The sequence below is a fragment of the Salvelinus fontinalis genome, chromosome 34 (genome assembly GCF_029448725.1).
Source record: "Salvelinus fontinalis isolate EN_2023a chromosome 34, ASM2944872v1, whole genome shotgun sequence".
Lineage (NCBI taxonomy): Eukaryota > Metazoa > Chordata > Actinopteri > Salmoniformes > Salmonidae > Salvelinus > Salvelinus fontinalis.
The window spans coordinates 12,926,873-12,939,330 of record NC_074698.1 but is presented as its reverse complement, the minus strand read 5'-3'; positions in this window follow the sequence as shown (position 1 = coordinate 12,939,330).

Sequence of the window (12,458 nt, the reverse complement as noted above, 5' to 3'; positions counted from 1 at the left end):
CCTTACCACGCTGCTTGGTCCGTTTTGTGGTGGGTAGTTCTGTCACGGCCGTTGAAAGAAGTGGACCAAGGTGCAGCGTGGTGAGCGTACATTTTCCTTTTATTTTAGAAATGTCGCCAACAAAACAACAAACGAAAGAAACAACCGTGAAGCTTACAGGGCATTAGTGCCACAAACAAAGTTAACTACCCACACTGAAAGGAGGGAAAAAGGGCTACCTAAGTATGATTCCCAATCAGAGACAACGATAGACAGCTGTCCCTGATTCAGAACCATACCCGGCCAAAACATAGAAATAAAGAAACATAGAAAACAAAGCATAGAATGCCCACCCCAAATCACACCCTGACCAAACTCTAAGGTCAGAGCGTGACAGGGAGAAACTCCCCGAAATAAATGTATGCCAAGCTATTAGCATCATAATCACTGCCAAAGTTGCAAAAGTACTGAGTAAATGGTCTGAATACTTATGTACAGTCGTGGCCAAAAGTTTTGAGAATGACACAAATATAAATTTTTGTGTCAAACAAAGTTTGCTGCTTCAGTGTCTTTAGATTAGATTTTTAGATTTTTGTCAGCATTTTATAAGTGTCAAAGGCTTTTATTGACAATTACATGAAGTTGATGCAAAGAGTCAATATTTGCAGTGTTGACCCTTCTTTTTCAAGACATCTGCAATCTGCCCTGGCACGCTGTCAATTAACTTCTGGGCCACATCCTGACTGATGGCAGCCCATTCTTGAATAATCAATTCTTGGATTTTGTCAGAATTTGTGGGGTTTTGTTTGTCCACCCGCCTCTTGAGGGTTGACCACAAGTTCTCAATGGGATTAAGGTCTGGGGAGTTTCCTGGCCATGGACCCAAAATATCAATATTTTGTTCCCCGAGCCACTTAGTTATCACCTTTGCCTTATGGCAAGGTGCTCCATCATGCTGGAAAAGGCATTGTTTGTCACCAAACTGTTCCTGGATGGTTGGAAGAAGTTGCTCTCGGAGGATGTGTTGGTACCATTCTTTATTCATGGCTATGTTCTTAGGCAAAATTGTGAGTGAGCCCACTCTCTTGGCTGAGAAGCAACCCCACACATGAATGGTCTCAGGATGCTTTACTGTTGGCATGACACAGGACTGATGGTAGCGCTCACCTTGTCTTCTCCGGACAAGCTTTTTTCCGGATGCCCCAAACAATCGGAAAGATTCATCAGAGAAAATGACTTTACCCCAGTCCTCAGCAGTCCAATCCCTGTACCTTTTGCAGAATATCAGTCTGTCCCTGATGTTTTTCCTGGAGAGAAGTGACTTCTTTGCTGCCCTTCTTGACACCAGGCTATCCTCCAAAAGTCTTCACCTCACAGTGTGTGCAGATGCACTCACACCTGCCTGCTGCCATTCCTGAGCAAGCTCTGAACTGGTGGTGCCCCGATCCCGCAGCTGAATCAACTTTAGGAGACGGTCCTGGCGCTTGCTGGACTTTCTTGGGCGCCCTGAAGCCTTCTTGACAACAATTGAACCGCTCTCCTTGAAGTTCTTGATGATCCGATAAATGGTTGATTTAGGTGCAATCTTACTGGCAGCAATATCCTTGCTTGTGAAGCCCTTTTTGTGCAAAGCAATGATGACGGCACGTGTTTCCTTGCAGGTAACCATGGTTGACAGAGGAAGAACAATGATTTCAAGCACCACCCTCCTTTTGAAGCTTCCAGTCTGTTATTCAAACTCAGTCAGCATGACAGAGTGATCTCCAGCCTTGTACTCGTCAACACTCACACCCGTGTTAACGAGAGAATCACTGACATGATGTCAGCTGGTCCTTATGTGGCAGGGCTGAAATGCAGTGGAAATGTTTTTTGGGGATTCAGTTCATTTGCATGGCAAAGAGGGACTTTGCAATTAATTGCAATTCATCTGATCACTCTTCATAACATTCTGGAGTATATGCAAATTGCCATCAAACAAACTGAGGCAGCAGACTTTGTGAATGTCAATATATGTGTCATTCTCAAAACCTTTGGCCACGACTGTAAATGTGATATTTCATTTTTATTTTTAATACATTTGCAAAAAATTCTATAAACCTGTTTTTGCTTTGTCATTATAGGGTATTGTGTGTAGATTGATGAGGAGGAAAAATACTATTTAATACATTTTATAATAAGGCTGTAACATATTTTTTGCTGTGTGTGTCACGCCCTGACCATAGAGAGCCCTTGGTTCTCTATGGTATAGTAGGTCAGGGCGTGACTAGGGGGTGATCTAGTATATCTATTTCTATGTTGGTGCTAATGTGGTTCCCAATTAGAGGCAGCTGTTTATCGTTGCCTCTGATTGGGGATCATATTTAGGTAGTTATTTCCCCACCTGTGTTTTGTGGGATATTGATTGTTTGTTAGTGTGTTTGGGCACTACGTCCTCACGGTCTTTGTTCGTTTTGTTATTTTGTTTTGTTAGTTTCACTTAAATAAATATGTGGAACTATACTCACGCTGCGCCTTGGTCCGCTCATTTCCAAGAACGTGACAGTGTGCTGTAGGCCTACTGTTCTGTGATATGACTTGATGTGATATAAAATGATATGACATGTACACCTGGGTCAACAGGAAGCTTATCATCCTGTGATGAAGTCATATCCTCGACCAAGTCAGATCGTGCCAAGGCAGTAAAACTTGAACAGGAAATGAATAAAGCTGATGTTTAGTCAGTGAGCCAAGTTATTACATCCTACTGGTCAAGGTTAGGTTTAGATCTGGGAACATAATGTAGGCCATGGGCATACATGGAATACAACTTGGATTCTAATCACCTTAAATTGATGCAGACAGTCATGTAGCCCTTCCCTGCAGTCAATGACCAAAAGCGCCCTCTTTGACCTCATGGGTGGAATGTTTATTGAAATGTTTCATAATTTGGTCATTAATATTTTATTGTATTTATTTATTTAACTGTTATTTAACTAGGCAAGTCAGTTAAGAACAAATTCTTATTTACAATAATGGCCTACCAAATGGCAAAAGGCCTCCTGCAGGGACAGGGGCCTGGGATTAAAAATACAAAAATAAATACAATATAAATATAGGACAAAACACACATCACAACAAGAGAGAAAACACGACACTACATAAGAGAGACCTAAGACAACAACATAGCATGACAGCAACACATGACAACACAGCATGGTAGCAACACAACATAACAACAACATGGTAGCAACACAACATGGTAGCAGCACAAAACATGGAACAAACATTATTGGGCACAGACAACAGCACAAAGGTCAAGAAGGTAGAGACAACAATACATCACACAAAGCAGCCACAACTGTCAGTAAGTGTCCATGATTGAGTCTTTGAATGAAGAGATTGAGATAAAACTGTCCAGTTTGAGTGTTTGTTGTAGCTCGTTCCAGTCGCTAGCTGCAGCGAATTGAAAAGAGGAGCGACCCAGGGATGTGTGTGCTTTGGGGACCTTTAACAGAATGTGACTGGCAGAACGGGTGTTGTATGTGGAGGATGAGGGCTGCAGTAGAAATCTCAGATAGGGGGGAATGAGGCCTAAGAGGGGTTTATAAATAAATATCACCCAGTGGGTCTTGCGACGGGTATACAGAGATGACCAGTTTACAGAGGAGTATAGAGTGCAGTGATGTGTCCTATAGGGAACATTGGTGGCAAATCTGATGGCCGAATGGTAAAGAACATCTAGCCGCTCGAGAGCACCCTTACCTGCTGAACTATAAATTATGTATCCGTAATCTAGCATGGGTAGGATGGTCATCTGAATTAGGGTTAGTTTGGCAGCTGGGGTGAAAGAGGAGTGATTAGGATAGAGGAAACCAAGTTTAGATTTAACTTTAGCCTGCAGCTTTGATATGTGCTGAGAGAAGGACAGTGCACCGTCTAGCCATACTCCCAAGTACTTGTATGAGGTGACTACTACTTGTGGGAGGAGGGGCATTCTTCTTACCAAACCACATGACCTTTGTTTTGGAGGTGTTCAGAACAAGGTTAAGGGCAGAGAAAACTTGTTAGACAGTAAGAAAGCTTTGTTGTAGAGCATTTAACACAAAATCCGGGGAGGGGCCAGCTGAGTATAAGACTGTTTTAACTGCATATAAATGGATGAGAGAGGTTCCTACTGCCTGAGCTACGTTGTTGATGTAAAATGAGAAGAGCATGGGGCCTAGGAGCGAGCCTTGGGGTACTCCCTTGGTGACAGGCAGTGGCAGACACAGCAGATGTTCAGATTTTATACACTGCACCCTTTGAGAGAGGTAGTTAGCAAACCAGCCCAAAGACCCCTCAGAGACACCAATACTCCTTAGCCGGCCCACAAGAATGGAATGGTCTACCGTATCAAAAGCTTTGGCCAAGTCAATAAAAATAGTTGCGCAATATTGCTTAGAATCAAGGGCAATGGTGACATCATTGAGGACCTTTAAGGTTGCAGCGATACATCCATAACCTGAGGGGAAACCGGATTGCATACCAGAGAGAATACTATAGACATCAAGAAAGCCAGTCAGTTGATTTTTGACAAGTTTTTCCAACACTTTTGATAAACAGGGCAAAATAGAAATAGGCCTATAAGTTAGGATCAGCTTGATCTCCCCCTTTAAATAAAGGACGAACCGTGGCTGCATTCCAAGCAATGGGAACCTCCCCAGAAAGGAGAGACAGGTTAAAAAGGTTGGAGATAGGCTTGGCGATGATAGGGGCAACAACCTTAAAGAAGAAAGGGTCTAAACCACCTGACCCAGATGGTTTTTTGGGGTCAAGTTTAAGGAGCTCCTTTAGCACCTCAGACTCAATGAATGCCTGCAGGGAGAAACTTTGTAGTTGGGCAGGGTGGAAAAAAGGAAAAGCATCGGGGATAGTCACATTAGAAGGGGTGAGAGATTAGGAAATGTTGGGGAAGCAAGGAGGCATGGCTGAGTCAAATAGGAATCCTGACTTAATGAAGTGGTGATTAAAGAGCTCAGCCATGTGCTTCTTGTCAGTAACAACCACATCATCAACATTAAGGGACATGGGCAGCTGTGAGCAGGAGGGTTTATTCTTCAGGTCTTTAACCTTTTTCCAGAACTTCTTGGGGTTAGACCCACACAGAGAGAACTGCTCCTTAAAGTAAGAGCTTAGGGCAGGTAGGGTACAGGCCGGTGCTGATGGAGGACGATAGCACCCAGCAACAGTCAACACAGAGCTATTTGAAAGTTCAATGCTTAAAACCAGCAAATCAAATTGTTATGGGACAGACTTGGTGGAGACAACCGAGCACTGAAGGTGATCCTTGGTAAAGATTGCCACTCCCCCTCCTTTGGAAGATCTGTCTTGCCGAAAAAGGTTATAACCAGAAAGGTTAACATCAGTATTCAAAACACTTTTCCTTAACCACGTCTCAATAATGACCAACACATCTGGATTGGAGCTGTGAACCCACACTTTCAATTGATCCATTTTAGGTAATAAGCTTCTTATGTCCGGTGTTTCTATGTTCATAACAGTTTTGTTATATTTACGTCTTCTGTGATGTATATAAAGTGTAATATTGGGATGCAAACTGAAAATGTAATACATTTCAACTCTATATCTGACATAGTACAGGTGTATTCTTTTTTTTAAGCCCATAACCATGTCAAATCAAGTTTATTTGTCACGTGCGCTGAATACAACAGGTGTAGACCTTACAGTGAAATACTTACTTACAGGCTCTAACCAATAGTGCAAAAAAGGTATTAGGTGAACAATAGGTAAGTAAAGAAATAAAACAACAGTAAAAAGTAGATTGTTTTAAGACAACCAAGAATCACTCTGTGTGACACTGATTTAGCCCACTGCGGTATGAAAGGTCCAATGCAGCCATTTTTAACTCAATATCAAATCATTTCTGGGTAGTAATTAAGTACTTTACTGTGATTGTTTTGATTTAAAATGGTCAAAAAGAAACAATAATAGCTTCTTAGCAAAGAGCAATTTCTCAAGCAAGAATTTTGCTAGGACTGTCTGCGAATGGTCTGAGTGAGAGGCCTAATTGGACGAGCCTAATGGAAGCGACAAGTAACCAGAAAACTAGCTTTTATTGGTAGAATGGTCTATTAACTTCTACTGGCTGGTGATGTCACCAGGCAGGTCAAAACTCCGTTTTACCAAAACAGGCTGAAATTTCAGCCAATATTTTTAAACAGCTCTTATGCTAAAATGGCATCATCATCATTTTTACAATTTAACAGTATTATTCCAACCTCATAGTGTGGACATATATACTGTATAAAACATAGGGAAATCATGTTTTTGACTGCACTGGGCCTTTTAAAGTAATATGTTATGTTTCTAATTAATAATTGTACACAAAATGATCATCTATTACCAAAGCTCCATGATTTATGAAGTGTAGTAATATGTAGGCGTCTAAGTACGTAGAAGTATCTTTAACAAGAAAATCTTTAGGGACAATAGGCAATGTAAATGTAAATTCACTTGACTTTTCAAATGAATATGGAAATACGGCAATGACTAACTACACTTATGTAATGCACTTTACACACAAAAGAACAGAAACACCTCCCAGATCGGATACACTGATAAGTAACATGTTAGAAGTGATGTACAGATAATGATCTGATCTGGTCTGGGTGTTAAGCTTCATTTACTCTGGGTCTCCAGTGCTTACTTCTCTTCTACCACAAATCAATGCTGTGTTTTATTGTCTCATTTATATTGCACATTATAATGCGAGTTATGGGGACTGCCAGTAAAATACTTGGTTTACCACATCTCTGTGATGCCCAACGATGGTCACTGCTAGTTTGAGCTTGTTTGTCTGAGATGTGGGCAGTAGCAGTAGCTGGGGCATCCCAGTGCAGCGGTCATAATAAACGATGATTCACTGCATCTGCCAGCCATGCTACTCCTCCTTGCCCTGGGCCTCTTAGTAAGAGCTGATTCATTGGTCCACCATCACATTTCTTTTATCAAACAAGGTCTGCTGCCTCTTTTAGTACCATATCTCCCTTTATTATGTATTGTATGCATTTTATGTATTTAAAATGACCATTTGTATATATGTTTTGCTATATTATTTATGAGCTTGTACTTGATTCAGCAATGATGGGGAAACAGTAGGAAATTATGTTATGACATACTGTCTGTTTTGTGCTCATGTAGATGAATTGTAATGTGATAAAATGAACATTTGGTGTCTGATTCTAGTTAATCACTGTTCCTTTTCTCTCCATTTCACCAGGACTCAGGGCCCCAGCAGGAGGGCTTGTGGATATCTGATATGCCATTTGACTGGAGGCATGCTGCAGTATGCGGCACAGGGAGAAGAAAACATGCAGAAACGTACTCATGTGGCAAGGTCTAGTAAAGATTGGAAGGGTAAAATGCCTCCTCTAATAATACTCTGTGCAATTGGATAAAAGAGAGCATTCTAGAAAATCCCACCGCGGCCACTATTTCTCAATCCACCCAACAGCGGACAGACAAAATGGAAGCCACTGCGGTTATAAAAATGCCCTTGAGATAGAAACAGCACTTTTATACTTAATCTCTTACTGGAATCCTAGTTTTCCTACTGTACTGTATGACGGAGGGAGTTGGCTGCCAGCTTAACACATTATATTCTGCTGAACCAGGCTCAGGTTTGTGTGAGTTGGGTCAGTTCCCTGCCATAGTCCACACATTAAGATACTGAACCAGGGTCAGCCAGTTGTTGTGAATGAGGTCACTGGTGGTGATTGAAGTGACGCAAGCCTGCCACTCATACTTGTTTGCATTAGAGGCTGATACTGTGGTTGCATGCCCATTCGGGAGATTCCATGCTTGTCATTCTTGGAATGCCTGGGAATCAATGAGCCTCTGGATTGGGACCATGTCATTGCACCGCACAGTACATCAGGATATACAGTATCGGAACATACACACAGGCACGCACACATACAGAAAGAGAGGGTGAGGGAGAGAGAGTGAAGCACAACAGTGGACAAGCAGTGCACAGAAACTCTTGAAACAGGAAGCACACACACTAACAGCCCACTAACATAGACACCTTTGTTTATCCCATGAATGTAACGACAAGCTTTGACAAATCAATCTTAATGTTTTGAGTCTGAGAAATAAGATGGATGAAAGATAAAAGATGGGTAACTGGAGCAGGAGGTCAGAACTAATGCTTGTTGTCTATCTGGGCCAGGCCGGGAGAGTCCAGGGAACACCCACGGTATGAAAGCAGCAGCAGCTTCAAGCCTATCCTTGTTCTCTGTTTTGTGGGCGGTGCTACTAGCAACCAGCATGTGGGATGGATCACGTTCGGGTGAATCATTTGCCAAGCAGATGCCAGGGACACTTGTATTTTCTGCTAATCCTTCCTGGGTAGTCAAAGGCTTTTAGAAAAAAAAAGTTATCCTTTCATTGTTTTCTACAAAGTCATGAAGAGTTCTCATTTTTGAAGCACACAGATCTTTGTTAGATTGAAGTTGTTGTTGATAGTCAACAAACAAGCATGATGTTCATGAAACGTTTCATTGGCTGTATAAACTATATTTATGTTCTTATGGTTTTACATTCATGACTGAATGTTATTGTCTAATTATACATGACTACTGCTATGCTAGGTTTTGGGACAGACGTAATAAGATATTACACAGCCTCATGACATCATAAGGGCTACCTCGTAAACTTTAGATACCCAATTTCCTATTCACAATGCCATGGTGTCATTTGGTATGTTGAGAATGTTTGTTAACTAGGTGTGGTCATGACTTGAGAATTCACTGCGCTGTGTAGCCTGGTACAGTTTGGACTGTTCATGACACACAGCACAGACAAGGCACAGACCTGACGAACACGATCACCCTGTTGAGAGAGGCCATACGGGTTCCTTCTCTCTATAGCAACAAAACAAGCAGGTTGCATCACTCAGCTGGGTGCTATTGGTGGAGGTGTGCGAGGTAGGTTAAACACACAGTGTGAAGTGCTATGGAATGTTTTTGTCTGAAAGGTGGTTAAGTACATATTTGAACAAGGATGTAGGTCACCAGTCACGTCAGAAAAAAACATTTGGTGACATCCATTTCTGTAACATTGGAAATATGTTATCAATCTGTTTTTGGCTACTGTGCCCATCTGGTCCCCCAAAATTATCCCAATGCCCCAGGCAGTGATTGGGGACATTGCTCTGTGTAGTGACGTCTTTCGGAAGGGACGTTAAACGGGTGTCCTGACTCTCTTTGGTCACTAAAGATTCCATGGCACTCATAAGAGTAGGGGTGTTAACCCCGGTGTCCTGGCTAAATTCCAAATCTGTCCCTCATACCATCATGGCTACCTTATCATCACCAGCTTCCAATTGGCTCATCCCACCTCCTCTCTCCTGTAGCTATTCCCCAAGTCATCACTGTAAAGGAGAATGTGTTCTCAGTCAATTTACCTGGTTAAATAGGGGATAAATAAAACATTTAATAAATAAAAGACAATTGCTGACACTCCAAGACTGTGTTCGGTAAAAATCTGTGTGATAGTTGACTAGGAGCCCTAGTCCCTCAGCCCAATCTCTATCTGAATAAGGATTGTCACACACACACGCACACACACACACAAACACACACACACACACACACACAACACAACACACACACACACTTCCATGACAACACAATGCAGTCTACAATCTCACCTAAATGGTATTTCACAACTTTGATGATACCATTGTTTTCTTAAAGGAACCCTACAAACTACGTTACTATTGTTTTTTACTATCGTTTGTTTTCTCCTCCCCGTGTTGACTCACCACAAATACCAGCTGGTTCATTCTTCTCTTCCAGAAAACCTGCATTCCTGTCATTCCTCTGTATCCACAGCTGCTCCCTACAAGTTTCAAGTTTTAATGGCACGTGCACAAGTACAGTGCAATGCCCTTCTTGCAGCTCCAAACCCAACAATGCAGTGATCAATATCAATGTAGCACTATAAATAACATAAGGTAAAACAAAAATACAAGAAATAAAAATAAATAAGTTTAGGAAGTCACTGACCACTTATCGTCGCCGGTCAACAGGCCTACCACCGTCATGTCGTAAGCAAAATTATGGTGTTGGGAGTGTGAACAGGGAGTACAGGAGGGGACTAAGCACGCACCACTGAGGGGCCCCCGTGTTGAGGGTCAGCATGGCGGATGTGTTGTTGCCTACCCTCACCAGCCCGGGGGTGGCCCGACAGGAAGTCCAGGATCCAGTTGCAGAGGATGGTGTTCAGTCCCAGGGTCCTAAGCTTGCAGAGAGGCTAGTCAGGCAGGTTTTAGGCTCTTTTATGCTAAGCTAACGTTAGGTTAGTTATTAAGTAACATTCCTGTGCATCTTACACATGGTTTCCAATTGGCATAACGTGACATTCAAAATCTGGTTATACAGAACATACATTGAGCAAAGGTTCCTAGTAACATCTAGAACTTTCTGTTTACACTCTCTAAAATTCTTGCATGTATTACTTTTACTTGGCTGTGTTATGGTTGCTCTGGGAGCATTATTGGGTTTTTACTATACCTACTTAACTGCCTCCAATCCCCTCATTCCATTCCCCTGTAAACAAACACACTCCCCAGCCAGCCAGCGCCAGCCGCCAAGGTCCTGATTATCAGTCCTGATGTTGCTCTGTCTCGCTGAGATCCATTCAACAGACTGTCTAAATATAGCCAGTTGTCTCACAGACTGTCTCAGTTGTTGTCCCACAGACTGTCTCAATATAGCCAGTTGCAGCAGTGTTTTTGTTTTAGTCGCTGGTGACATACAGTAGCCTAAACAGGAGAAATGTTTTTACCAGACACTTGGCAAGAGACCTGGGGACTGTGGTGGATGGTTAACACTTTCGTTATCTTATCACTGCACTGGACAACAGGGGTATGTTTGAGATAGACCACTGCAGTTTCCCACATTTTTGAAGCTATATTTTTCAGTTTGCCTGTCAAGTCTTTAGGAAATGTTTGGTAGAGAGCTAAATGTAGTGACAAGAACATTGCATCTGACTGAAAGGAAATGGTGTCTCTTGCTATCTACGAGTTAGAGGTTTTAAATGATTTTGCTTTCATAAGGGAAAAGGTAATATCCATTTATCATAACCACAGGTTTACTGTACTGCACATTCCATACAAACAAAAACCTGCTGCGGTCTCAATGTGCACATCTTGAAAGGGAGTTTGAGAGCCGGTTGACTGGAAGAGTATGTCTCATAGCTAAAACCCATGTCACTCCACTGAGAGGCCCTCACACCCACAGACCCCTCCCTCATTTTCCTAAAGCCCCGGTCACTTGTGGCTGTTGAGTTCATCTGTCAGAACTGCTTCCCCGGCCCAGAATCCCCCTATACTGTCCCTCAGAGGAAGACACAACACAGCAACACATATAGTTGGTACCATACTGGACTGTAAATACGGATGTGTGCGTATGGGAGATGGGTATTTTTAGTGTTGACTGACCCTATTTTGTGACCTTTGTGTTTTTACAGAGCTTTCTTATCTAGAACAATAGCTCTACTAACTCCAGTTTGTTCCGGTATTGAGTTCATGACTCACGAACAGGTTAACAATAGGCCTGTGTCCTACTGGGACATCCCATCAAACAAAAACGAAAGCACCCATGTGATTCAATATGATGCACATAATATTAGTGTTGTAGAAGACTGCGGTTCCTGGGCAGTAAACATACATACAGATGTAGGATCTTCATTTGATCACTCTTTTGTTGCTGAGAATTTTCCTTGTAGTGTATTTGAGGTTTAAAAAGGCTTCTAAAGTTTGTAATTTCCACTTTAAAATGTCAGACTTGATTTGTCCTAACGAAAAGTGTATCAACCCCTACAAAAATGTTCCATTAATTCTAATCCACATAATAATTCACAATTCCTGTTGCTGCAGGATTAGTTTCTTGCTGTAGCAAACTGGCTCAAATTAAGATCCTACATCTGTAATGACAATAGAAAACAATACGATACACAATATACAGAAGGTTCTATTTACGCCTGGACATACAATCTTAGCTTCTAAACAACTTTGAAGCCATAATGATGCCCTTCAGGAAATTAATGTCCATTGAGGGGTAAATAATGTGTTGATCGAAGAGAAATAGCTATGTTCATTTTTGGAATATGTGAGGGAAATGCATTAGTGATTCAGTACTTTCAGCAACCTGAAAATCTGCTACAACTGTCTGCTAGAACTGTTGAGATTAAATTCAGAAGTTTTGCATTCCTTAGAACCACCAAAATATGTCTGGCAATAAAAAATACATTTGAAGACCAAATATTTATCCCCAGACTTGAATTGAATTTTTCCCTTTGTGAGTTTCAAACAGCATAGGCTAATCACAGGGCATTATTCAATCACTATTTAAAGGCCCAGTGAAGTAGAAATCATGTTTTTCCTGTTTTTTGTATCATATTGTAAAACAGTTGATGAAACTAACACTGTAAAA